Source organism: Carlito syrichta, unplaced genomic scaffold, assembly GCF_000164805.1.
Source record: "Carlito syrichta isolate Samal-C Ts95f unplaced genomic scaffold, Tarsius_syrichta-2.0.1 Scaffold305684, whole genome shotgun sequence".
In the NCBI taxonomy this organism is placed as follows: Eukaryota; Metazoa; Chordata; class Mammalia; order Primates; family Tarsiidae; genus Carlito; species Carlito syrichta.
The window spans coordinates 1,848-13,549 of record NW_007249780.1 but is presented as its reverse complement, the minus strand read 5'-3'; positions in this window follow the sequence as shown (position 1 = coordinate 13,549).

Below are 11,702 nucleotides of genomic sequence, written 5' to 3'. Positions count from 1 at the left end.
TAAATGCACCACTGAAAAGACACAGGATGGCAAACTGGATAAGAAACCATGACCCAATTATTTGCTGCATGCAGGAAATTCATCTCATCATAAGGGACTCACACAGACTCAAAGTTAAAGGTTGGAAAAAGAGTTTTCAGGCAAATGGATCTCAAAACAAGGCACGGGTCATGATCTTAATATCAGATAAAACAGCTCTTAAACTATCAAAAATTTAAAAAGATACTAAAGGACGCCCGTATTGATAAAAGGTCAATCCATCAACAAGAAATATCTATCCTAAACATATGCCTTCAACACAGGAGCATGAGCATTTTTAAAACAACTGCTAAGCAAACTAAAAAAAGATATTGACTCTAACACTATTATAGTTGGGGACTGGAATACCCCACAAACAGCCCTAGATATATCATCAAGGCAAAAAATCATTAAAGAGATCCAGAACCTCAATTTGATGCTCTACCAAATGGACTTAATAAACAACTACAGAATATTTCATCCAAAAAGTACAGAATATACATTCTACTTATGACCACATGGAATACACTCCAAGATTGATAAAATCCTCAGCCATAAGTCAAATATAAACAAATCCCATTTGGTTGAAATATTCCACTTCTCAGATCACAGTGGAATAAAAATAAACATAGCACCAACAAAACTTCCCCAAAGCCCAAAAAGATACAGACACTAAATAGCATGATGCTGAACAACTACTGGGTCAACACTGACATCAAAACAGAAATTAAAAGATTCCACAGAAACAAGTGAAAATGAAGAAACATCTTACCAAAACTTGTGTGATGCCATGAAAACAGTTCCAGAAGGGGAATTTATAGCTCTATGAACACATCAAGAAAATGAAAAGATCACAAGTTAACAGCCTAACAAATCACCTAAGAGAGCTGAAAAGACAAGACCACCAAAACTCTAACTTTAGCAGAGGAATCCAGATCACCAAAGTAAGGGCCCAATTACATGACATAGAGGACAAAGATATCATGGAAAACATCATCAATACAAAAAGCTGGTTCTTTGAAAGAATTAACAAGATCAATTTAACCCCTAACCAGAATGACCAAAAAATAAAAAAAGAGGGAAAAAGCCCAAATAAACACAATAAAAAATATAAAAGATAAAATCACAATCCTAAAGAAATATACACAATTATCAGAGATTGCTATGCACACCAGTATGGAAACAAACTTGATAACCTTGATAATGAAATGAATAACTTTCTTACATCACACAACCGCCCAAGGTTGAAACTAGAAGAGATTGAGACACTAAATAGTACAGTAACAACCCAGGAAATGGACTCCATCATAAGAAAACAACCTATAAAAAAAAAAAAAGCCCTGGATTGGTTGGCTTTCCAGCAGATTTCTACAAAATGTAAAAGTAGGAGCTGTTACCAACTCTATAGAATGTATTTCAGGCAATTGAGAAAGATGGAATTCTCCCCAAATAATTTTACAAAGCTAACATCACACTGATACCAAGACCGGGTAAAGATCCAATAAAAACGGAGAACTACAGGCCAATATCCCATATGAACATAGATGCAAAAATCTTCAACAAGATTCTAGCAAATGAGATCCAACAACACATCTAAAAATCATCCACCATGCCCAAACAGGTTTCATCTCAGTATGTGAGGCTGGTTCAACATCTGCAAAACCACAAATGTAATTAAATGCATCGATATATATATAAACAAGAACCACATAATTACATTATTAGATGCAGAAAACGCTTTTGATAAAACCCAGCAACGTTTCTTGATAGAAACCCTCAAACACCTAGGTATAGAAAGAACATACCTCAAAATAGTAAGTGCCATCTATAATAATCCCACACCTAGCATTTTGATAAATGGACAAAAACTGGAAACATTTTTCTTGAAAACCGGGACAAGAAAAGTTTGCCCACTCTCGACCATCTTGTTCAACATTGAGTTGGAAGTCTTAGAGCAATTGGATAAGAGAAAGAAATCATGGGATTCCAAAAGGAAAAGATGAAGTTAAGTTATCCCTCTTGTTGATATGATCCTATATCTTGAAAATTCAAGAGAATCTGTGAAAAATCTACTTGCTCTGATAAAGGACTTTGGCAAAGTCTCAGGATACAAAATAGATGAGCAAAAGTCAGTTGCATTTTTATACACCAGCAATAAGCAGGTGGAGAACCAAATAAAAAGTACAATCCCATTCACAATAACCACAAAAAAAGAAATACCTCAATATCTTCCTAACCAGAGAAGTGAAACATCTTTACAATGATAACTAGAAAACACTGCTCAAAGAAATCCAAGAAGACACAAACAAATAGATAAATCTTCCATGCTCATGGATTGGACCAATCAACATTGTTAAGATGTCCATCCTACCAAAGCAATCTACAGATTCAACTCAATACCCATTAAATTGCTAACATCATTCTTCTCAGACCTGGAAATGACAATACAGAAATTCATATGGAAACATAACGACCATGAATAACCAAAACAATCCTTAGCAAAAGAAACAAAGCAAGAGGTATCATACTTACAGACTTCAAAGTTTACTATAAGGCTACAATAATCAAAACAGCCTGGTATTTGTACAAGAACAGACATATGGACCAATGGAACAGGACAGAGATTCTGGAAGCAAACATTAATTTCTCAACCAACTCATATTTGACAGATAAAACATATATAATATTTTAACTCATGCTGAGAAAAAATTCAATGTAATTTAACACAGGTAAGATACAAATTGTTAACAAATGAGAAAAATAAAATCACCTCTTTAATTAAAAAAAAAAAAGGAGAGGAGTATCTACCTTATAGCCATAGCAAGCATTGTATTTAATAGGAGCATTTTAGAATCATTCCCTTTCAGATGGATGTCAAGAGAAAGATGCCTGCAATCACCACTATTGTTCAACACAGATTTAAGGTCCTGAACCAAGACATTAACACAAAAAATTGTAATAAGAAATAAAGAGAATAGGAATATGGGGCAAACATGTCATGATAGGAATATATAAATAGACACTAAAAATGAAAAGTATTATCATTTCATCTAATTTACTTCGTGTTCCTCTTTTAACGGTGAATGATACAGTTACATTAGTACACTGTATTTAAAAACAAACAATTGGAAACAGTTATGTTTCCATTAAAAAATTAAAGCTGAAAGAACAATAATCACCAAATATTTCTGTCTGCTCTGTGGAAATTTTCAATTAACCCAATCCAGATGCTTTTCCAAAAATCCTTCTAAGAGTACATTTATCTCCTACTTATCCATCCATAAACATTTCTAGCATTCAGAGTTTACCAGATAGATTCTTACCTTAAAATCAGAAGCAATTTATATATTAAGAAAGACTAATTGAAGAAAAGTGCTGAATGTATGCCAATGAGTTATAGATAAGTCTTCCTTGGAAGAAAAAAAAACAAACTTTATTGGAAAAGTCAATTTATAGTTTTAAAAGATCAGCATATCCGGGCTCAGTTGCTCAGCCTGTAATCCCGCCTGGGTAACTTGGAGAGACCTCATCTCTACAATAAATAAAAAAATTAGCCGGGAGTGGTATCGCACGCCTGTAGTTCCAGCTACTTGGAAGGCTGAAGCGGAAGGATTGCCGGAGTGCAGCAGATTGAGGCTGTGGTGGTCGGGAGCAGCCACTGCACTCCAGACTGGGAGACAGAGTGAGATTCCGACTCAAAATAATTAATTAATTAATTAATTAAAAATAAATAAATAAATAAAAGATCAGCATTGCAAAACATTAAAATTCTACACTCATATCCCTATGAAATTTCACATTTTAAATATAGTTTGAAACAAAATCTCAAATCATTTTGAACCTTTTAAAAATGTAGCTGCCCATTCTAGGAAAAAATATAAATAAGAGAAAATAGACAAAGTAAAGTCTATATCAGTGTTGCTCAACAGAAGCAATATTAGCCATAAATATGAGCCACATATATAATTCAGTTTTTCTAGTAGCCACATTAAAAGGTAAAAATAAACAAAATTTATTTTAATAATATATTTAATTCAATCTATAGAATATTAGCCTTTTAACCTGTAATCAATATAAAAAACTACTATTGAGATATCTGATGTTATTTTTTTAATACCAAAGTTTTGAATTCTGGTATGTTTTTTACACTTACAAGACAATCTCTATTCATGCTATCCACATTTCAAACTCTCAGTAGCCACATATGGCTAATGGCTACCATGTTGGATAGCACAAGTCTGGAGAATAGATTGATTCATATAATGAATATGGTATGCTAATATGATAAGAGCAAGCACCAAGATTTCAGAGTTGCTGGGATGTGCTAAAAACTTTGTTAAGTATACTTTATGGATAAGCTTCTTAATGCAGGGTGAACCTATGGAGTTAATACAGATATTACTCACATTATCCTCATTGAGTAATAGAGAAACAAAGCATATTCCAAGCATATGCCAAGAAACTATAGATAGGAAGGAACAGAACTAAGTATTGAACTAGTATTGGCTGCTTCCTTGGACTATACTGTTCCTTATTTTGTACTGGTTGTAGTTTGGATGATGATTGGCATGAAAGTGATGGTGATGGAGAGTGAAAGAAGTGGACCAGTTTGAGAAATATTCAAATAATAAAAGCAGCAATACTTGGCAATAGGTTATATAACCCTAGGTTTTCGACTTGTGCAAATGGTCAGATTACATGATTATTCTTGAGATAAGGAACTGGAGGACACGCTTTGGGAGAAGATCCTAAGTATTTTGTGCTTCAGATTCTGAACATGCTGCCATTATTTTAGTTCCTTTAAGCCTTTGCTAGAAAATGTGTTTCGAAAATGACGCTTTACTTCTGTTGGCAATTAGAGTACCAGGAGAAAAAAGGAGAAAAAATAATATACCAGGATACAAATTTTTAAAATCTTCTTTGATGACTCCTTTTTATCACTAGGATGAAAAAAATATAGAAATAAAATGTATCATTTATTTGGTGTGAAATCTTTTTAAACATGAGCAAAATCTATGTTGATGTCCTAATATGAGACTCAATAAAAGTTTGTTATTACTATGATCGACTTGTATGACAACTTCTGTAAACACATACTGGAGGTACAGATTAGAATTAAGGACACCAGTTTATTCCACTGTTGTTAAAAATGTAATTATTTATGGATCTCAGAAGCTTATGCAGCCTGGTTGCTTCATTTTAACGAATGATTTTTGTGATTCTTTGACCCATAAATTTGAATTCCTCAATAATGACATAGAATAACAGTTTTTATATTTGTCTTGTAAGATAAAGGAAAAATCTTCTACATCTGACAACAGGTGAAGGAGAAAATATAGGATAGAGGGCTTAAGAGATTTACAGAGTGTGAAACGTTTTGGACTAGCTACTATGGGAAATAGTATAGGGAGGGGATACAATACAATGGAAGGGATAGTCAAGATGTGGTCAGAGTTGAAATATACACGTACATGTAAGAACAAACAGAAAAAGAAAATCATCAACTATCCATGATCCTCAAAATGTAAAGAGTAAAATGAAGTAAGTTCCCCAGGTTGGGAGTGACAGGTGGTGATAGAACATAAAAGGGCTTATATTTCCCTTTATGTCTCCTGATAGCATACCATTAAATCATTTCAGAAAAAAATGGAAGACTTTTCTTAATAAACACTGCCCAGGGAAGGGTTTGCTACAAGAATAATATTTACCTGAGGTCATTCATGAATAGATGATTATGTTTTGTATTCTATGTCTTTCATTCAGATTTTTGTCATGCCTATTGCTTGCTTTTTATGACAGTGATCGTTGTACTGAAAATTAGTCCAAAATGAGGTGGTCATTTTAGTTTAGTAACTACATGAACAGTGCCACAAAGAGGACAGTAAGTCATCAGGCATTCATACCTCAAACTGCAGTGGGATGCTGGGACTTTGTACGCATTCTTCTTATGAGCAGAACATAGGATAGAGTAAGACCACTTAAGAGGCTGTTTATAATAGCCCAGTTATAAGGTGAAAGGTGTCTAAACCCAAGTGGTAATGGTGAGAAGGGAAAAGATACATCAGTTAAAAAAAAGTCTATATGCCTGATCTTATACCAATACTAGATTGTTTTGATCATTGTAGCCTTAAAATAAAGTTTAATGTCTGGAAGTGTGATAGCTCCTGTTTTGTTTTTGTTTTTGTTTGTGAAGGATTATTTTGGCTATTCGTAGTTGTTTATATTTCCAAGTGAATTTCTGTATTTTTGTTTCCAGGTTTGAGAAGAATGATGTTGGTAATTTAATGGGTATAATGTTGAATCTCTAGATTACCTTTGGGAGGATGGACATTTTAACAATGCTGATTCTTTCATTCCATGAGTACGTGATATTTTTCAATTTGTTTGTGTTGTCTTTGACTTCTTTGAGTAGTGTTTTGTAGTTATTGTTGTAAAAATATTTCAATTCTCTGGTTAGAAAGATGTTGAGGTATTTTTATTTTTTTATTGGCTATTGTGAATGGAATTGTGCTTTTTATTTGGTTCCCTGCCTGTTTATTGTTGGTGTATAAGAATATGACTGTTGGTACAAGAATGGGCACATAGACTAATGGAATGGAATAGAGATTCCAGAAACAAAATCTCAATTTCTCATTCGACTCATCTTTGACAAAGCCGCCAACAAAATCCACTGGGAAGAGGAGAAACCAGGAAACGGTGCTGGGAAAACTGGCTGAACACATGCAAAAGAATGAAACAGGTCTCCTATCTATCACCCTACGGAAAAACCAACTCTAAATGAATCAAAGACCTAAACATAACACCTCAAACTTTAAGGATCTTAGAAAATTCAGGAGACATCCTTATGGAATTGGGAATAGGCAAGCAATTCCTGAGCAAACCCCAAAAGCCCACGCCATAAGAGATAAGATAGACAAGTGGGACCTCATTAAACTGAAAAACTTCTGCAAAGCAAAAGAAACTATCAAGAGAGCAGGGAGATAGCCCACAGAATGGGGAAAAAAATTTTGCCAACTATATATATGACAAAGGCCTAACAGCTAGGATCTATAAGGAACTCAAACGTGCTGAAAGGAAAAAAAACAGTCCCATTACAAAAGTGGGCAAAAGACATAAATAGACACTTCTCAAAAGAAGATATATGAGTAACCAATAGACACACAAAAAAATGCTCAGCTTCACTAATCATCAAAGAAATGCAAATAGAAACCATATTGAGATACCACCTAACTCCAGTAAGAATGGCCATCATTAATAAAACAAAAAACAACAGATGCTGGTGAGGATGCAGAGAAAAGAAAATGCTTCTACACTGTTGGTGGGAATGCAAACTAGTTCAACAGTTTTCTATGGAAAACAGTGTGGTGATTCCTAAAAGAACTAGAAATTGACCTTTCATTTAACCCAGCAATCCCCCTTCTGAGATTATTCCTGGAGGAACTTAAATCACTCTACAAACAACAACAACAACAACAAAAACCTGCACATGCATATTTATGGCAGCACTATTTACCATCGCAAAAACATGGAATGGCTGGGCTCGGTGACCCAACCAATAATCCCAGCACTTGGGGAGGCTGAGGCGAGTGGATTGCCTGAACCCGCAATTTTGAGACCAGCCCGAGCAACTTGGCAAGACCTCTTATCTACAATAAATCAAAAATTAACTGGGCATAGTAGCACACATCTGTAGTGCTGACTACAGGCTGAGGCGGAAGGATCACTGGAGCCCAGTAGGTCGACACTGGGGTGGCCATGAGCATGCCACTGCACTCTAACCTGGACAACGGAGTGAGACTCCAACTCAAAAAAAACAAAACAAACAAAAAAAAAACATGGAAAAATCGTGCTGCCCATAGAAACTGGACTGGATTAAAAAAATGGTACATTTATATGATGGAATACTTTATATGATGCAACCATAAAGAATAACAAAATTATGAATGGACTTTGCAGTAACTTGGATGGATTTTGAGTCCATAATACTCAGTGGTTTATCACAGAAACAAAGAACTGGGCACCACATGTTCTCAGTCATAAGCAGATAGTACTATGAGAAAGGGATAGGCAGTAGCTGGAAACTGCCAGGGGAGTGGAAGGGGCACATAACATTAATAAGGATACCTGATCTTCAACCAGGCAAAGTGGGGACCAAAGGAAGGCCCAAACTACCAGTGTGATGAACATTTGTATGCCTAATCCTGAATTGTACCCCACATCTTTAAAATAAAATAAAATTTTTAAAAGGTCATGTTAAAAGGGGAATCACAAAAAATGGATGTATTTAATAGGGACATGAGATGAGAAACAAGTTAAAGGTGATAATATTTGAATCAAATATATGATAATGTTTACCATTAGTAGGAAGAGAACCTAAATTGGATTTGCACAGAAAGATGTGTATACTCTAAAGACATTTAGACATTTTGTTGTTTACTTTCTTTTCTGCTCCCTCTAGGTTTTTCTTTTGAGTTGTAATTGCAACAGAAAGGGTAGTAGATGTAATGTGGGTACCCCTAGTTTAATTATATTTGCCACCATAGCCGTGGAAGAAATGACAGGCACAGGTAGTGTCCAAGATGTGCTAACCATCCAGGTTGCATGTATTTCTACATATGGGATTCCTTCCATATATTATCTTACTCTCTGACCTGATACACATTTTTCAACTCCACAAGGATAACAAAACTGGATGTAGTCTTTCTTATCATCTTATATCTCATATGTATCTGACATATCCTAGTATCTCAATGACTAAGACATACACAACTTTCAATGGAGAAATCCATTTATATGGATCCAATGCAATCATGTTTTGCCATAGAATCTAATAGCAAAATATAGTTCTTGCACATCCAAAACTCCTTTCATGGAAGTTATTAGCTCCTGCTCTGCCTCATATGTTTAAAATTTTTTATCTTTCTACATAGAAACCCACCTCTAGGTCTTTTCACCGCTTCCTCTCCCCATAACTATATCCCAGCATCTGCTGTAATATTAGCTGGTGTATGTAATGTCAAGACTAAATTAGAGAAAAGAAGTCAGAGATACAGGTTTGTGATTTATTTGCATAATAATCTCAGTCTCTAGAGAAGATAATGAACAGGGAAAAGTTCAAAGAGTAAAGGAAGGAAGTCTTGAGGAACACCCACATTTTGTGACCTTGAAAGGGAAGAAGACCTAGTGAAGGGGAGAGGGAAGAGAAGGGATTATACAATCACCAGCATTTCCATAATATTCTAGTGTCAAGGAAAAATGAGTGCTTAAAAAAAGCGGTAATGGAATGTACAATCTCATTCCTAGCATTTAAAAGAGAGAGATCTTGAGAAAGATCATTGATAAAGCAGTTTTAGTTGAGTGTCATAGGAGAAAGCCACATTGGAAGGGGTTAAGGAATAAATGGTTGGTAAATAATTAGAAACATCTGCTTAATACTTTATATGACTCATAGAAACCTCTCAGACCACACTGATGTTCTCTTTTATCACAGAGAATAACTTGAAGCTCTTCATACATTAGTCAGGAAACTGAGTTCTATCTTGTTACAATCAATCTAGTCTACAAGTTAAAACAAGCTATTTTAATTATTTCTACTTTTTAATCTAAACTTTCTTGCTACTTACATAACAGAAGTTAAAACTAGAATGATGTTTATGGACAAATGAGAAGAAAGGCATTCAAATGCCATTCAATTGTTATTTTGAGTATTTCAATAAAATTTTTAATAAGTCAATATGATTTTTATTTCATGAGACTTTTATATAACTTAACTAATTGAAAATTCTTAATCAAATGGTAAGAGCAGTATTTTTTATTTTACGTATGTTCATTTGTTAGATCACTGTGCAAAGTACTCTCATGATACTCAAGTAAGACCTATTCTATGTTTACAAGGATCTCATACTTAACTAAGAAGATAAATTGATACTGGTTAATTATACATTATTACTAGAAGATGAATTTGTCTCCCTTCTTTAGTTCATAAAGTTGCTAAAAATATCCTCATACAGGCTCTGTTCTACCTTCAGTAAATCGTATGGGATACTTAACATAAAAAATGTTCAGCCTTATTCTAAAAGATAAAGCAATTCTTAAAGTTTACTAAATCTCTGTTGTCAAAAATTGCCATAAAAGCTAATAATTCTGTTTCTTGAAGGGGTGGTTGTTACAAACCATACATTTCCCATGCACAGAAAAGAATCGAGGCATGGATTAGAAACAGGATGATGTGCTAAGTAAATAATAACACCATTCAACAATGGAATATGCAGAAGTTTCTCCACTGTGTAGAGAGTATTCAAAGTAGATTACATTGTTTAAGTAAATGTTTCTTTTTTGAAAAGTATAAGTCTGGAGTGTATTATTACCAAGAATTAAAATTGTTCTCAGATAATGTGTATGTAAAGATGTGTAACTGTGTGAATATATGGAGGCATGTGTGTATATATGCATAATTGTACATTATTTGATGACTAGATAGCATGTGTCATGATCAAGAAACACTGGCCTGCCAATGCCCACCCTAAAATGTTCTTCTCAAGTCTATCTACTCCTAACAATGATATGATTATACATTTATTTCCTATTTAGAGAGTATATTAGTACAAGTTACCATGTGTTTACATTGTTGAAAGATTTGAGAGAGCAAGAAGACACATTTATTTTCATAATTTGAAAATAAATTAATTTTTTTTATATTACCCTGTCCCTTAATTACCCCTCAAATCACCAAAAAGTGATATGGAGTACTCAACTTTATTGATTTCTTGATTATTTATAAAAGGAATAACAATGTAGGAAGAAGATTACCATCAACTAAAAATGACCTTATTCTCAGTTTCCAAAGAAACATTATCTCCCTATCTTAAAATCATCTGTTTTATCTCTATTCTTCTCAAATGAAAAGAGCGGGCAGTAATGCAACAACAAACAATGGTATTTATAGGTAAAGGATACTCTGTATGCCAACGCTGAGTGGGTGAAATGTCTGAAATCCTAACTGAAAGGATCTTTAACTCACAAGGCAGACATTATTCTGGATGGCCTCATGAAAGGTAGAACAAATCCCTTATTGAGATTTTCACACTGTGCAGTCTCTCCATATGGTTACATTCATTGCAAAATGTGCTTTCTATGGAAGCATACTTTTTCTTTTTCTTTTCTTTTCATTAATCAGTATTTTTTATTATGGTTTTGTGGGGTACAGTTAAGGGTTAGGTGTACAATTACGTTTCATTCAGGCACCCTGTTGATAAGAGGTGTTTTCCCATCCCCCAACAGATATTTGCTACTGTTAATACCATCCCCCTCCCCCCCATAGTTTCCCAATATCATCAGTCATTTTCTTATAGTATTGCATTGGATGTTCAAGGTCCATTATATGAGTGAGAACATGTGATATTCGGATCTTTGTTTCTGTGAGAGGTCACTCAGTATTATAGACTCTAGTTCCATCCAGGTTGCAGCGAAATTCATGATTTTGTTCTTTTTTATGGCTGCGTAGTATTCCATCATGTATATGTAACACATTTTTTAATCCAGTCCTCTTTTGATGGGCAGCATGGTTGTTTCCAGGTTCTTGCTATTGTGAACAACGCTGCGATAAACATACGTGTGCAGGTATCTTTTTTATAGAGTGATTTGAGTTCTTCAGGGTATATTCCCAGTAGGAGGATTGCAGGGTA